This window comes from Sorex fumeus, unplaced genomic scaffold (assembly GCF_029834395.1).
Source record: "Sorex fumeus unplaced genomic scaffold, SorFum_2.1 ptg000002l, whole genome shotgun sequence".
Classification (NCBI taxonomy): domain Eukaryota; kingdom Metazoa; phylum Chordata; class Mammalia; order Eulipotyphla; family Soricidae; genus Sorex; species Sorex fumeus.
The window spans coordinates 69,105,250-69,118,939 of NW_026606059.1; positions in this window are offsets into that span (position 1 = coordinate 69,105,250).

The following is a 13,690-nucleotide window of genomic DNA, read 5'->3' on the forward strand; positions in this document are numbered from 1 at the left end:
GACTGGTGAGTGAAAAAGAAGTTTTTTACGAATACACTAGGGTACACATGGACTTATCACACACACACATACACACACACACACACACACACACACACACACACACCATACACACCCATGGTCTCTGAGATAGTGCTCCTAAAGAATAGCTCCTGCCACTCCATATAAAAGATCTACACCATTGTAAATACTCAGAATAGAGACCTTGCTGTATTGCTAGCAGGACTTGAGGGGATTCTACTCTGTGAGATACCAGAAAACACTTTTCATGGGTTTGAGCTGCATTGAAAGCATCTTCAAAGCCCATAAACTCTACATTAAAGAGTATTTATAGAATGGAAAGCATTTCTAGAATGGAATCACCACAATACTATTGATGTGGGTGTTGGCAAGCGGTACCACTTTGGTTGACAGCAAACACAAATTTAGGGAGCTGGCATTAGGGTACCAGACACCTTGCAGGAAACAGAGAGTCAAGAATCATTGGTATTATAGGAGGCTACAAAGGGAGCACCCCAAAACAAGGAAGCAAAAATATTTTGGAGAAACTTTTTATCACCCTTACCCGACAGAAATTAACCTATTAGTAACTGGCGAAGGAAATAAACAACAAAAAAAAAGATTTATTTTCAGTGAGCATACAAAAGAACAAATTTAGAGTTCCTAGTCAAAATATTGATAAATAAATAAAATCCTTTACTGGTTCTTCATCCATTTTTCAGGTATCCACAGGACAAAGTGCCACCACCATCAACACCAGGACCTTTCCACTTTTTCATTGGGTTTAAATCTTTATTGTACAAAAAGAAAATGATTTCTGTTGTATGTCCTTTGCAAATAATCTAGAATATGACTTAATGAAAAATTAAGTGATAAATTATTTTGATTTTGTGAGAGCATCTAGAATGATGTAAACCCAAATATGAATATGATGCTGGTCCCTAAGGTTCTTGGACATTTTCTGCTTAGATGTCCACCAGTGCTAAAGATGACCTCTTTGCTCTCCAGTTCTCTTCTTATTTCTTATATACTTACTAGTGAACATGGAATCACTTCTTATCTGATGACCCAACTTAGAAATGTTAATGTCTCTCTTTTCTTGATTCTGCATATTTAGTGAACCTGATTGCAGGATTTCAGGGATATTATTTTTTATTTGCTTTCAGTATTGCCTATTGTTATTTTCTCCATCAATTCATTTTATAGCCCTTCTGGATTATTGTGAGATTCTTTCTGCTGACCTTCCTGCCTTCAGGTTTTAAGCATCTGATTTGTTCTTCACTCCCTAGCCCAAGTTATCTAATAAAATGCAAATCTTATCATCTAACTGCTTTGCATGAATTCTGTAGAGATTTTCCTGTCCTAAAAGCACTACTTTTCAAATGATTCTCTTAAGAAGCCCTAAGTGATTAAAGTGACCTTCAGGTATCAGAAAAAAAAAAAAAAAACAGAAAAAGGCATGATTCAGAAACCCACATTCTTGTTTTCTACCAAATAATTTAACTATCTCTTCCTGAATTTTTTTGTATAATTCTGTTTGAATAATATATGTCACCATGAGACACTAACACAATTTCAACAGAAGAATTTTGAAAATAATTTTAATAGATCTGGGGACCTCATCTGGCACAGAGAGAGGATAAAGACAAGTAAACTGAAGAAACAGGAGAAGTTTGTTGGGGTGTGCCACCGACCTTTTGGGTGGCCCTATCAACCTCTAGTGAGGTTGGGGGCAGATCTGCACCCTGGGAGAGGCTACATTGGATTTTTTAGTTGTCTTGGGCTACACAAGAAGAGATCAAAGACCAGTGAGAGTGGCTTGTTTTCTAAGGAACCATGGGATTCAGCCGGGGAGGGGGGAGAGTGGGGTGGGGCGTACCAGGTTCTAGCTGGGTCTTCTGGCAAATAAGTTCTGTCTTTGGTGTGGTAGGTGGCAAGGTGGTCTTTGATTCTGGGAATGTGTCGCTATTTCAATAGTCAGCAGGATCCTGAGCAAATGTTACATATTTATAATCTTAAATATTACAAATATGATCATCTAAATTTGATCCTGAGCAAATGTTACATATTTATAATGTTAAATATTACAAATATGATCATCTAAACTTTGTTGTTGGCCAATTTTTAGGTTGAGTTATAATCCATCAAAACCTGCCAAAAATAAAAAAATAATTAGGCACAGCTGAATGTAATTATTAAGAGATTCCTATATAAGCCACATTTTAAAAATATATCACTGAGGCAAGAGAGACAGTCAGCGGACAGGGAGATTGCCTTTCACATGGCCAGTCTGGGTTCAATTCCTGGCACCCATGTGATTCTCTGAGCACTTCCAGGAGTGACCTCTAGACACAGTGCTAAAAGTCATCCTGGATCACCAGTTTGTGCATCTCTCCCCCCAAAAAATTGTACTGTTTTGAACCATAGGAATAGCCTTGTCCAAGGCATTTGCCTTGCAGATAGCTAATCTAGGTTCAATCCGTAAGGCTTACCAGGAGTTATCTCTGAGAACAGAGCTAGTAATAAACCCTGAGCATCATTATATATAACCCCAAAACAAACAACAACCAAAAATGCAAAAAAATAATAAAGGTAATTTCAGGATTAGAGAGATAGTCTATTGGGTAAGGCACTTACCTCGCATGTAGCAGACCCTTCAGTGGCTCCCCTGACCGTCAGGTATGGTCTCTGAGTGTAGAGCCAGGAGGAAGCTGTGAGCACCACGGGGTCTGAAGCTGGTGGGCCCCACGGGTGGCTTATGTGAGGCATGGAGGAGAGAGATGGTCACTTTCTCCCTATACACCTCTGCCACCCTGGGACCCAGAGTTAACGGGTTCTTGTCTTGCCTCACAGAAAAATATTTCAGGAGTAGATAAGCAGTGAAGTAAAGACATTTTATTTGGAGGGTTTTTAGGAAGGGGATGGAGGGAGAAAAAGAGAGTGTAACAGGTTCAAGAGAGAATACTGGCTTCTCCAAAGCTTCTACACATACATTAGATATAGAATTAAGAAAGTCCCCATCTCAAGAGGGGAGATGCGGGTGACACTGACACGTGTGTGGGTACAAGCAACGTATGGGCAGGGGCGGCAGATGTGTGCCCTCTTTTTGTGAAAGCTGGCTTTTACAGAGTTTTAAGAGTTTATCCAATCTGCTCCCACGTGGGGCCTTCTGACTAGGTAAGAATCCGTTGCTAGGGTTGTTTCCAAAGGGGGTAGAGTTGGGAGTGTTCTTCTTTGAAACTCCTTTTCTTGACCTTTGTTTCTGCTGGATCTTCTCTTGGAGGGTGAGTCCAGCTTTCTCTGGTCTGGAATAGCTAAGGGTTAATCGGATTAAAGGAAGATATTGAGGGTATTCCAGTAATTTCCTTTCTGACCAGTCTCCTTAGGGTCTTCTGTTGAACAATGTCTTATCATGTCCTGTTTTCTGTATTCACAGGGTCAGATACAGGACTGGTGGCTTTATTACATCCCAGAAATTTCACTGTCATGATGTGGGGGGCGGGGGACTTCCCTAATCTACCCACCTACATCAGGTGTGGCCCCCAAATCCATTTTTTTAATTTAAGATGTAAGTTCCAGCACCTATGCTACAGCAGCTATTTTGCCCACGTGCTAGGGACCTAGTATAGCTGCAAACGTTCAGCTCTACTGTCACTTGGGGAGTCCATACATTGAGAGGCATAGTAAGTGGGTTTATTTGGCAACAAGCGCAAGTTGGAAGATGGCAGATTCATATCCTCCAAGTAACTGCCTTGTCTGCACAATCATAAAGCTCCGTTTTTCCCTCTGTAGCAAACTAAGACAAGGAAACATGTCTCAAGAAAATGCAGGCTACAGACTAGTGTGCATCAGAATGGGCAATGAAGGAAAGTAAAGGTGAGGGTTTGGGGAATGGGTAACCTTACTTTTAGGTTTTGACATATTTTCACCCTTCAGGATAAGGGTAAGATGTGGACAGTTGCCCTCACCTAGACAAGTTTTCTAGCTTTTTAGATTAATCTAAGTGGGCCAGTTTCAAGAGAGCTGACAAAAATAGAATAAAGGCCAATAAAGAAATTACCAAAATATACAGTAGAATTGCATGAAATGCCTTATGTAATCAAGAGCGGGGATTTGGATAAATTGTTTTAATTATTAGGATATCCCATTGTATTTATGGAGATGGTGGCATTTGTGTAAAGGTCCAAAGTTTATGAATAGGTTAAGCAATTTAAACATTTACAGGCGGAGAATAGAAAATACCAATTTCTCCCAGATAAGGTCTCTTTTAGAATATTGAGGGTATACCAAAAAGCCAATGCGGTTGAAGTAGAAGAAAAAGGACAAAAGGACACAGAGCAGTAGTGATGAGATTATAGGTCAACTGGAAACCAAATGAAAAGAACAAGGAGGTCATTGTGATGTTTTGGGCTTGTACTCAGGGAATCTTCCTTAATTAATTTCCTACAGATGCTATTAAAAGAAAAAGAAAACAGGATGAGAAATTAAAGGAACAAATGCATACTTTCATTATGCTGAGTCAGAAGTTCAAAATCAATGTGCCAATAGGGACAGTCCAGTTTCTAATATTATAGGTACAGAAAACTGTGATGGAGGATTCTCTCCTTGGTACTTAGTTTATGAATTGGTGGGTTACTTAACCGCAAGCCTTACTTCAAAATGAGAGCAATCCTCCTCCTTCTTAAAGAAGACTCTGAGAAGGCAGAGTAAGAAAAGGCATGTGTACATCATGAGGTGTGTTCTCACCTGAATTTATCCAGGCTGGTATTCTTATTCACAGTCTCCAGGTAGTGAGAAATAAATGTCTCTTGTTTTGGCCTCCTGTGTGCTGTTTTTTGTTAATACAGCCTGAGTTCACTAAGGCAGTAGGCCAAAGTGATTCCACCAATTGCATAAACATCTGAACAACAACAACAACAAAAAATCTAGTTCAAACATTTATAGATATTTCCAAAGAGTCTGCTAGAAGATGACTTAATTCATGAACATATACAAATATTTTCATCTATTTTTTAGTTAAACTTTCAGATGACCATTTCCTTCTTCAGGCAGAATTGCTTCTTAGACTTTTCTTACTTTGGTTTGGAATTTACTTGTGCACACCTGGAAAAGTGAGGTGGTAATTCCATTAACAAAAGAATTTCACAATTACCTGAAACCAGTTTTGTATCAAAGTTATGAAATACTTCTAGTGGAAAAAAATTCAATAATGGCTTATTTTATTTCTTTTCCTTCAAATTTATGATCTATTATTTGAAGCATGCAGTGAAATGTAATACATGTGATAATTTTTATTATAAATTCAATTAAATGAATAAACATTAAAGACAGGATGAAGGAAAGTTAGTTTTAAAGATCTGAAAGTAAAATTCGAGAAAAGTTACTAAATTAAAATGATTAGAAAGGAATAAATAAGTATATATAATATAAAAGAGTAGTAAAATAAAATGACAATAAAATTTTGGCATAAGAATTGATATTGACTATAGAAAGAATCTTTAAACATAGCAACACCACATATGTAGAAATAACAGATTTTTTGAAAGATAAATTAATAAATTATCATTTATTTCCTTTAATAGTATTGACTGTTTTGCAAATAAGGCATCTATACATGTGCTTTATTTTATTTTTTATCTTAAGCACCATTTTTATTTTCAGATGCCATCTTGGTAAGTATGTTATAAAAACACTTATATTGGATGAATGATACATTTTTTTGGAAATCAATTGAGCAGTTTTGTAGGGAATAGAACAGAGATCTAGTCCAGAAGTGCAATTTTGAAGTCAGTGGTTTAAACATTTATTGATAATAATGGTGTAATGAATATAGGATACATAACTGTCTTTGAATCAGTGTTTTTAATTTTCACATATTTGTCTAACAGTATGACGTATTGATCATAAGTAATTCTACTATTAGTTTTAAAAATCATCTCTATATTTTTTCATGTATCAAAGAACAGGAAACAACTTAAGTACCAATCATCAGAAAAGATACAGTACATGTGTGTAAGGAATGCATATATGGGTGTTAGCACACACAATTTTATGTAAGATAGAAAAATACAAACACCACAATGTCTTTCACAGATATTGACAAAAAGGTATTGATAAACAGGTATTGACAAGTAGATATTTACAAACAAATGAACAATTAGGTTCATTCATCATTCATTCATCATCCTGTTATTCGTCGATTGCCTCGAGCAGGCCCCAGTAACGTCTCTTTCATCCTAGCCCTGAGATTATATTCAAGGCTCTTTAGGAGAATGAGATCCATCAACCTTACTGGTATTTGGCATATTTGGTACGCCACGGGGAGTTTGCCAGACTCTGCCCTGTGGGCAGGCTACATTCGATAGCCTGCAAGTTTGTCCAAAGTAGGAATGAGATAATAAGATGTTGTAAAAAGATGTCCTGATAAGAGGTTCCGGGAGTAGGATTTTATAGTCTCTGAGTCTTGGCCGCTGATGGGATTACACGGCGCCAGGGGGCCAGGTGATGGGTGTGACCCCGGCCTACTGGAATTTGGAGGATCTGGGTGGAGGATGCTCAACTCCAATCCGAGTAGGCTTGGAGATCTCGGTCCGGGAACCCGCGTGGCTTTGTCCCTCTGCCAGTACCTTCATGTATGCGGAGAGTGGTCTCAGCATGGTGGTGGCTGGTCCTGGAGGTCTTCGGCTGCCGGAGCCCTAGTCGGGGCGGGGAGGAAAGCTCAACCCGCTCCCCTCCAAGGGACCCCGGCGAGGAACAGCCAGGCGCAGGGGCAGGAGACAATTAGGTTATATGAACAAAATAGCTGCAATTAGAAAAGGAAGACAGTGAGTAAATTAGACAGAAATGTAATCAAATGATGAGGATAGAAACCTGACATTTGGTGTCAAACTTAATACACAGACATTAGTGTATATTTCTGTACACCTAAAATGCATATATTGAGCTAAAGCAGCATTACTTCAGTAAAGCAATTGCAAACAATTGCAAAACAAACCTTTTTACTTGAAAAAAATCTCAAATTATCATGTTATAGCTTTATTATGCAGTTCTTTACAAGGGAAAATGATCTTCATTAGATTGCAATTTTTAAAAATTACGTTTTTATTTTGTTTGTAAGGCCTAAGGGCTAAAACTTAAAAGATCTAGCTCAAAGCACAGCTTTTCCTCAATTGCTTTACATATTTGCAAAACGAAATGCTCACTTGTCTAGATGTGATGACATGTGTATTAGGTCAAAAACAGTGGAAGGATCTTCTTCCTTTCTTTTTTTCTATAACAAAGTGTTAATATTTTGTTAAAGGATATAGAAAAACAATGTTAGGTCAGGCATTAAAATGTATGGTTTGCTAAGGCAATATACAATGACAGCTACTATGACGCACACAGTTTCCTCTGCGTCAAATCAAGGTTCTAAAACAAAACCAGATATGTAGTTTGAGAAGAAATCTGGTTAGTAAGTTTACTTTAAGAGAAAATTCTCTATATCTAAAGTCAGCAGCATAGTATTTCTCTTGTGAAATTCCCTTTCAAACACAGATATTTTCCACCTATGCATCTACACTACATTCCATTTTTCTTTTATCCTTGAATCTGTGGTTTCTTATGACAAATGGAAGATGGCATAAGTGATGCTGTAAGTTTTCTCAGGCTATGCTATCAAATCAAATGGAACATCTATCATCTTAATTAGATTATTCATTTTTGAATTATGCTATAGTACATAAATTCAAATTATCCTGTAGTCACCAGGAAGGCCTAATCAGCTGTTTGTTCAAATATTGCTTCAGCTGAAGTAGCAACGATAGCTGCTATCAACCCTAGATGTAAGAATAAGATCTCTGGGTCACACTTAATCACTTAACTTCCCGTTAGTCATCGATTTGCTTGAGCGGGCGCCAGTAATGTCTCCATTTGTCCCTGTCGCGTGCTAGTGTAGCCTAATGGCATCTGTTCGCTCCGGGAACATGAAGAGCCTCAAACCGATTGTTCATGATCTTGATGAAGAAGTCTGACCATCTGGTAGGTGGGCGGCCATGCGGTCTTTTGACATCTAGTGGAATCCAGTCAGTAACAGCTCTAGTCCAGCGGTCATCTTTAAATCTCATTACGTGACCAGCGCATCTGATTTTTGACACCTTGGCAAATGAGACAGCATTCCTGATTCTTGATCGTCGACGAATGTAGGAACTCCGGATTCTTTCTCTCATTTGAGTGAAATGTGATATTCCGAGCATAACTCTTTCTATTCTTCTTTGGGAGACCTGAATAACGTTCTCATCCTGTTTGCGTAGGGCCCAGGTCTCTGAGGCATATGTTAATGCAGGAAGAACAGTGGAATCAAAGAGATGTGCCCGGAGCCAGAGGTTCTTCATCCTCTTAGCTATTTCTTCGACGTTCTTGAAGGCGTTCCAAGCCGCTCTCTTCCTCCTGCTCAGCTCGGGTGCCAGGTCATTTGTCATGTTGACTTCTCGACGTAAGTACACATAGCTGTTGCATTTGGAGATGGTCGTTCCGTTGAGCGCGAATGGGGCGTCAGGAACGAGGCTGTTTCTCATAAACATTGTCTTCGTAAGATTCAGCTGTAGTCCTACCTTTCCACACTAACGGTCAAAGTCGGCCAGCATTTGTGCCGCTTGGCTGATGTTTGGTGTTATTAAAACAATGTCATCAGCAAAGCGGAGGTGGTGTAATTGCCGACCATCTATCTTCACTCCCATTCCTTCCCATTCCAGTCGTTGCATGATGTTCTCGAGGGTGGCACTGAAGAGTTTCGGTGAAATGGTATCACCCTGCCGAATCCCTCTCTTGACATCAACGATCACTTCTTTGTAGAATGGTGAGATCCTGGTAGTGAATCCGCAATACAGCTAATGGAGGATCTTGATGTATTGGGCTTGAATGCCCTGACTGGCTAGGGCTTCAATGACCGCTTCCGTCTCAACAGAATCAAAGGCCATCTTTAAATCAATGAACGTTAAACAGAGCGGCCTCTTGAACTCCCGAGAAATCTCAATGAGTTTGGTTATTGTGTGGATATGGTCGATGGTGCTGAATCCTTTGCGGAACCCGGTTTGCTCGCATGGTTATCCTTCATCTAGTGTTCTGCCAATCCTATTTAGGATGACTCGAGTTAACAACTTGTAGATGACAGACAATAGGCAGATAGGGCGATAGTTGCCAATGTCATGGATGTCTCCCTTCTTGAACAGTAGTACGGTCCTGCTGGTTTTCCACTGGGACGGAACCTTGCATTCAGACAGGTAGCGAGTGAAGTGCCGAACCAGTGTATTGATGAGTACTGACGGCAGGTTCTTCAGGTGTTCAGGTCTGACCTTGTCTGGACCAGGTGCTGTTTGTTTCTTTACCGACGAAATGGCGTGTCGGATTTCAGAAGGGAGAACGTTGGGAACGACATATCCATCCTGTGGAATTTGGTATGTCAGCAAGTGGACATGGCTATCGAAGAGATTTGAGTAGAAGTCATGGATAATCTTCTCCATTGCCGTTCTGGAGGATGTGATGGATCCATCAGGACGTCGGAGGGCAGTCATCTTGGTCTTGTAGTTGGCGAAGGATAGGCGGGCGTAACGAATACTTTTCCCAGCTTCTGCCGCGTCTACCAGTACTTCTGCTCTTCTCTCTTTGAGGTCTTCCTTGATCGCATCTCTGCACTGCTTTGCAAGCTCGGACGTTAGCTTGCGCTTGCCTGAGGCATGCGCCAAACCACTCTGGGGAATTAGCTCAAGAGTTTTCGAAGACAGGCATTTTTTTGTGGCTCTCTCTTGGCATGCCTCGCACATTCATGGAGGTGCTGAGCCTCACTGGGTCAAATGGGAGCTCAATTTCTAGTCATTTGAGAATCGTCCAGATTGTTTTCCAAAAGGGCTGAACCAGTCGGCATTCCCACCAGCAGTGAAGGAGAGTTCCTTTCTCCCCACATTCATGCCAACACCAATTGCTTTTGTTCTTTTGGATGTGGGACATTCTCTGTGGTTTGAGGTGATTTCTCATTGTTGTTTTGATCTGCATCTCCCTGATTATTAGTGGTGAAGAGCATTTTTTCATGTGACTTTTGGCCATTCAATTTCTTCTTTGAGAAAGTTTCTGCTCATTTGTCACCCCATTTTCTGATGGGGTTCAATGTTTTCTTTTTGTAAAGTTCAACCAGTGCCTTGTAAATACTTGATATCAACCCCTTATCATATGGGTATTGGGTGAATATCTTTTCCCATTCTGTTGATTGTCTTTGAATTCTGTTCATTCTGTCTTTTGAGGTACAGAAGCTTCTCAGTTAGAGGTAGACCTATCTGTTTATCTTTGTTTACAATTGGTTGGCCAGTGGAATGTACTCTTTAAAGATAGCTTTAGCCTCAATGTCATGGAGGGTTTTGCCAACCATGTTTTCAATGTGGCCTCTGATGGACTCTGGTCTGATATTGAGGTCTTTAATCTATTTTGATCTGACTTTTGTGCATGGTGCTAGGAGAGGCATAAAAGTATAGTTGAAATGATACCTGCACTTGTATGTTCATTGCACCACTGTTTACAATAGCTAGAATCTGGAAAAAACTCGAGTGTCCGAGAACAGATGACTGGCTAAAGAAACTCTGGAATATATCTACACAATGGAATACTATGCAGCTGTTAGAAAAGATGAAGTCATGAAATTTGCATGTAACTGGATAAACATGGAAAGTGTCATGTTAAGTGAAATGAGTCATAAAGAGAGAGACCTACATAGAAAACTTGCACTCATTTGTGAAATATAAAGTAACAGAATGGGAGACTAACATCCATGATTATTAAAGATAAGTACTGTGAGAATTACTCCACAGCTTAGAAGCTGGACTCACATACTGGGGGAAAAGGCAGCTCAGTTAGAGAAGGGATCACCAAGTAAATGGTGCTAGGAATGCGAGACACACCCTGAAAGCAGACTATAGACCAAACATGATGGACACTTAATACCTCTACTGCAAACACAACACCCAAAATGGGGGGGGGGGGAGAGAGAGAGAGAGAGAGAGAGAGAGAGAGAGAGAGAGAGAGAGAGAGAGAGAGAGAGAGAAAGGGAATTTCCTGCCACAGAGGTGGGGTGGGAGTAGGGGGGATGGGATGGAGATGGTGGGAGGGATGCTGGGACCATTAGTGGTGGGAAATGGGCACTGGTGGGGGGATGGATACTTGACCATTGTATGACTGAAATGCAAGCACGGAAGTTTGTAAGTTTGTAATTATACCTCACAGTGATTCACCAATAAAAAAATAAATAATAAATAAAATAAAATAAAACTTCAGGGTAAATGGTAGCTCTCTCTAATAAGAAAAATAAAGCTGAGCAATAGACTAAAAAAAAAGACTTAGATCACTTCCAGATGATTCCAGGGTCCTTTAAGACTTTTCAGGACAGGCTTCAGGTATCATGGGACAGATATGGTCATTGACACTGTGCTCTGTGTATATTTCTGACCCATAGAATATGAGAGAACAATACAATATATTTAGGTACACAGGTATTTAGGCCACACCTGGAAGTCCTCAAGTGCTATTTCTGGTTTTCTGTTCAGGAGTGAACACTGATGGAGTCAGGGATTGAACCAGAGTTAGCTCCTTTGAAGCAAGCATCTTACCTCCTGTATGTTATTTCAGACATAATTAATCTTTGTCACTAGGCTTTAAAATAATTTCTCACAGCTGGAGCAGTTTGCATAAAACTTCACACCGTGAACATGAGAATGAGAGAGAGAGGAAAGTCCCTGAAAAGCCAGCTGAAATTTGAAATATTCCTGGAGTCCAATATGTATTTTCTGCAGCTGAAGGACCCCAGGTCTGTCACCCACTACAGCTAACATGGCTGCAACAGAGTAGAGGGGAGAAACCGGAGGACTGCACTAGGTGATGAGCATTTCCACTGATGCTAAGGAATACATGATTATTTCCTGTGAACTACAAGAAGACAAAGTGGGAGAAGCATCTGGAATAGGGCTTTTTTATGTCTATCAAAGCAAGCTGCCTGGGAGGTAGAGAAAACTCTGCAACTAATGTCTGAGTGTGGAGCTGAGATAAAAGAGACTAGTCAAAGAAGAGATATCAGAAGTATCAAAGACTCTTTGATTAGAAGCGCCCAGCAGGAGTCTTCTGAAACACCTTGAAAGTTGTCCAGGAAAAGGTTTTAAATATCTGCAAGGCTTGCAGAGTTTGAAGTCAATGTATAATATTTCAAGACAAGACATTTCTTGTTCTCTTGGCCCTTGCTTTTCTTCCAAAATTGCAGTTATAGGTAGGGAGGAGATGAGAAGAATAAAGTATAAATTGAGAGAAAATATCAGTGGTCAAAAAATATGTGGGTATTTTATAGAAAAGAAGAATGTGCTACAGTGATATCTGAACATTTAACCCTTATTAGCCTACTGGAAGGCAGTGTGTATGACATGCACATGTTGATATCAGAGTTAGCACATGTTCTCTTTTATCCCATCCCAGTCACATCCCCCCCCCCCCCTTTAATTTTGCACCTAAATATCCACTATGAACATCACCAAGTGTGAGAGAGAGGAAAGTACACATGGTTGAGGGGAAGGGTAGCTCTAAAATAGTCCCCTAGAAGAGTGATTTACATAGTGTAGCACTGTAGCACTGTCCTCCCATTGTTCATCGATTTGCTCAAGCGGGCACAGTAACGTCTCCATTGTGAGACTTGTTGTTACTGTATTTGGCATATCGAATACTTCACGGGTAGCTTGCCAGTCTTTGCCGTGCAGGCGAGATACTCTCGGTAGCTTGCCAGCTCTCTGAGAGGGGCGGAGGAATCAGACCAGGCTCAGCCGGATCAGCTGCATGCAAGGCAAACGCCCTACCGCTGTGCTATTTCTCCAGCCCTTACCTAGTGTAACTGCTTTAATTATTGACCATCATTAATAGTTTACTTTGGCAGATCAAAAAGTTAAGTTGATTAGATGAGCATGGCTATTGATTATTGTCTAGTTAGTTATGTTGAATGAATACATAAAGTAAATATTGGGATTAGCCAGACTTGAAGTGTCACCAGATGAGGGTATTTAAAGGTGATTCAAATGGAAGTTATTTTTATCAAAACCTTAGAATTTAAGCTAGGTAAAAATAAAACTGAAGATAAGAACAAAGGTGAAGGAACTCAGACTGCTAGTCAGCTAAAAACTGAAAATTAGAAGTTTCCAAGCATGTATCTATCAGAGATCCTTTATACGCATAACAGATCTCACTTATCCTAGTTATAGTAGCATTTTGAGGTAAACTTGTAATCATTAAAATGTCTTGCAAATTTATATTATATTAAAAATGATTTTAATCTAAGTATCCTTTACTGAAAACAATTTGTGCTAATTAGCCCACCTATATTAAAATAAAAATTTTATATGAGCAAACACAATGTTTTAAATCTCAAACCATTTGAAAAATCATTGGGAGGCTAGTAATTATATGCCAGTTTGAATTTTTTTTGAAAAATAAGTTTATTTTTTAATCAAAATGAATGTCATTTTTCCTAATCTTGGTATATATGTATATATGCATATATGTATATATTATATATACATATTCTGACAAATTCATTTGCATTCATAAAAGATAAAAATGCAATCAGACTGGAAATGAATGTGCAAAATTGCTTGCTCCCTCAATATGAATTACATTCTAATTCTTAAAAAAATGT